Here is a 3,017-nt window from a genome sequence, read left to right as displayed (position 1 = left end):
CGGCTGTCAAAGAAAGAGAGTGAAGTAGCAAGTCCTGTAAAAGAAGTTGTGTTGGTTCACTAGTGGTTTCACTAACATTACCACCTACCCCACGTACACCTTGAACACCAAGCCAATTGCCCCTTCCATCACGACATCGCTTTTTCCCAGTCATGTTGCTCAGATAGTGTGGTAAGAGCACATTATTAGCAACAAAAAATAGATTTTTTTTTTACTCTGCATCAGCTCTGCACACAACTTAATTTCAGCAGCACTAAATGACAATGTAAAATATGGTGTGCTAAATCATGTTAGTAACAGAAATTTTTTTTTAGTGTGGATGAGGCCTGTATAACATAGAAGATATGCTCCAAACACTTTCAAAGTGAGATCTCCCCTACTGTATTACATTAGTAACAAAAGAAAGAATTGTTCCAGTGTGGATGAGGCCTGTATAACAAAGAATATATGCTACTACAATTTCAAAGTGAGATCTCCCCTACTGTATTACGTTAGAAACAAAAGAAAAAATTGTTTCAGTGTGGATGAGGCCTGTATAGTGTACAATAGAATATACAGTTGTGCTCAAAAGTTTACATACCTAGGCAGAATTTTTGCTTTCTTGGACTTTTTTCAAAGAATATGAATGATAACAGCAAAACTTTTTCTCCACTCATGGTTAGTGGTTGGGTGAAGCCGTTTATTGTCAAACTACTATGTTTTCTCTTTTTAAATCATAATGACAACCCAAAACATCCAAATTAACCTGATCAAAAGTTCATATACTGTAACAAATGGAAGTGGAGGCACAGGTGATGAAGTTCACATTCGTCTTTTATATTTAGAGTAGAACCTCGGTTTGGGGGCTCCGAAGGGGGCGTAACTAGTGAGCCCCAGGTATCCGTAGTAAGATCCCTCGAACAGGACCAGAATGGAATACCTGGGGGACACAGGTGCTACCTCCAGTTAGACCCCGGACACGTGGCACCTGTCCCAGCAGGACAAACAGATATAACAGATATGGTGGAGCTGATAGGCGGACACCGGGTATGAGATATGAAGCTGGCTCTGGCGAGGGAAGTTAGATTCCAGGTAGATGGGAGGAAGCTGGCTCCAGCACCTTTAGCGTTGTCCAGAGGTTCGGATGGCGAGTGGCGGAACGGGATGGCACTTGAGTATAAAGGTACAGGTGTCATCTTAGGATAGCCGAATCACTGTCACTGATATTCTGCAGAAACAAACAGTATAAGCAGAGTGCAAAACGGAATGCTATAACAGCGCAGACAGAACAGGAACAGATCCAGAAATAGCAAGAGTAGATAATTGTTGCTCCGGCACCCTCCATATGACGGAGGGGCCAGAAGTAGTAATCAGTGTGATGCCATTGGTTAATTGGAATTTTCAAAACATGTAGCTGTCCCTTTAAGAGCCTGGAGGTAAGGGCGCGAGTGTCCTAAGCATTCTCCCTGGAGGCCTGCTGGCTGTGTGCCAGAAAGTGGGGGAGAGAAAAACAGACACCGAGGGACAGACAGAGAGCGAGGAACCCAACAGGAACCTTGCAAAGGTACAGGGGCAGCCTCGGGAGCAGGAGCTGGTGAGAGACCAGAACTGGGGGCAGTGCCAGAACCTGGTGTAACATATACCCTGGTGATTTTGGCCTGGTAACATGCACAGAAGTTGACACAAATGGGTTTGAATGGCTACTAAAGGTAACATCCTCACCTGTGACCTAATTGCTTGCAATCAGTGTGCGTGCATAAAAGCTGAGTGAGTTTCTGGGATCGAGAAAGACTCTTGCATCTTCCATCCAGTCACGTTTCTGGATTGTGAATCATGGGGAAAGCAACAGAATTGTCAACGGATCTACGGGAAAAGGTAGTTGAACTGTATAAAACAGTAAAAGGATACAAAGATCTCCAAGGAATTGATAATGCCAGTGAGCAGCGCTCAAACTGTGATTAACAAATGGAAAATCAGGGGCGCTGTAAAAAAACAAAACAACAGTCAGATATAAAAACAATAACACTGGCGCTCACCCAGAAAGAAACAACAGATCCTAAGCTGTTGGAATCAAGACAGAGCCAGTGCTAAAATCTGTCCATATAAAGGTTCAACACATAATACTAAAAAGATACCGCGCTATAGGATTGTTACATGTGGATAGTGTAGCATAAAGCCACAATGGGAATATAGTGTATTACCTAGTTGGCCCAGATTCCACTCCTCTGGTATTGCTAGAGTTAATCTACACAAGGATTCCCACGGGTTAATGTGTAACAGCAGGGGAAAGGAGGGGAGGGGGATTACGCCTGCAGTTCACACTGTCCCCTGCACGAATATATGTGAGTAACAGACGCAGCTGACAGCTTACCTGTAAGCCCAGCATGCGATATCCCTAAGAAGGTGCTGTAATGACTGGGTGTGGAGCCTCTTGCTTGGAGTGGACACCAGGGGAATCCGGTGCCGCGTGTGTCCGATGTGGAGGCGCTTGGGTAAAACCAGGGACTCCCCGGCCGAAGGCGTCCCTGGATACAGTGCAGGATAGGAATGAAAGTGGTTGCTAAGCTCTGCCTACCTGTGACGTCACACTAAGGAAGGAGCGCTGTAGTGCTCAAAGGAATGTGCACCGACGCGTTTCAAAGAGCTGCGCTCTTCTTCACCAGGGTTACGGTCCCTCAAACTCCCCGTCCTTCATATATGTTCTGTGTAGGCGAAGCCACGCCCCCAATCTCACCCCAGATACCAAGCAAGGATGTAAGCCCTCAGTTACCCATACTAGGAGCTGATTAACCCTATAATAGTAAACCAAAAGGCAACCGTTAATTTCTAAGGAGTGAGAGGCTGGATGAAAATTTTATACCTATTCAAAAAGCAAAATTTGTTTAATTCATTAGATTTATTAAATTTATTAAAATTAGAATTAAAATTGGGACCCTCCAGGAAATTCTCCCCAACTGGGAGTTGTATGGTCCCCTACCAGTGAAAATGTTTAAAATTATATTTAGAAATGTGTAAAAATGTACATAAGGATATAAATA

At 44.0% G+C, this 3,017-nt stretch overlaps 1 long non-coding RNA gene across 1 annotated transcript; it reads right to left on the bottom strand.

Annotated features, from left to right (window-relative positions):
* Positions 1–683: 683 nt before the first annotated feature.
* Positions 684–2,521, bottom strand: LOC143781129 (uncharacterized). The gene is made up of 3 exons (XR_013216580.1): positions 2,351–2,521; positions 1,702–1,961; positions 684–1,207 (listed from the first exon to the last, which is right to left on the bottom strand). It is a non-coding gene; the product is annotated as an uncharacterized LOC143781129 (long non-coding RNA).
* Between the last annotated feature and the right edge of the window lie 496 nt (positions 2,522–3,017).

This window comes from Ranitomeya variabilis, chromosome 6 (assembly GCF_051348905.1).
Source record: "Ranitomeya variabilis isolate aRanVar5 chromosome 6, aRanVar5.hap1, whole genome shotgun sequence".
NCBI classification, from domain to species: domain Eukaryota; kingdom Metazoa; phylum Chordata; class Amphibia; order Anura; family Dendrobatidae; genus Ranitomeya; species Ranitomeya variabilis.
The sequence above is the reverse complement of the archived record's forward strand: the minus strand, read 5'-3'. Positions and strand labels throughout refer to the sequence as shown.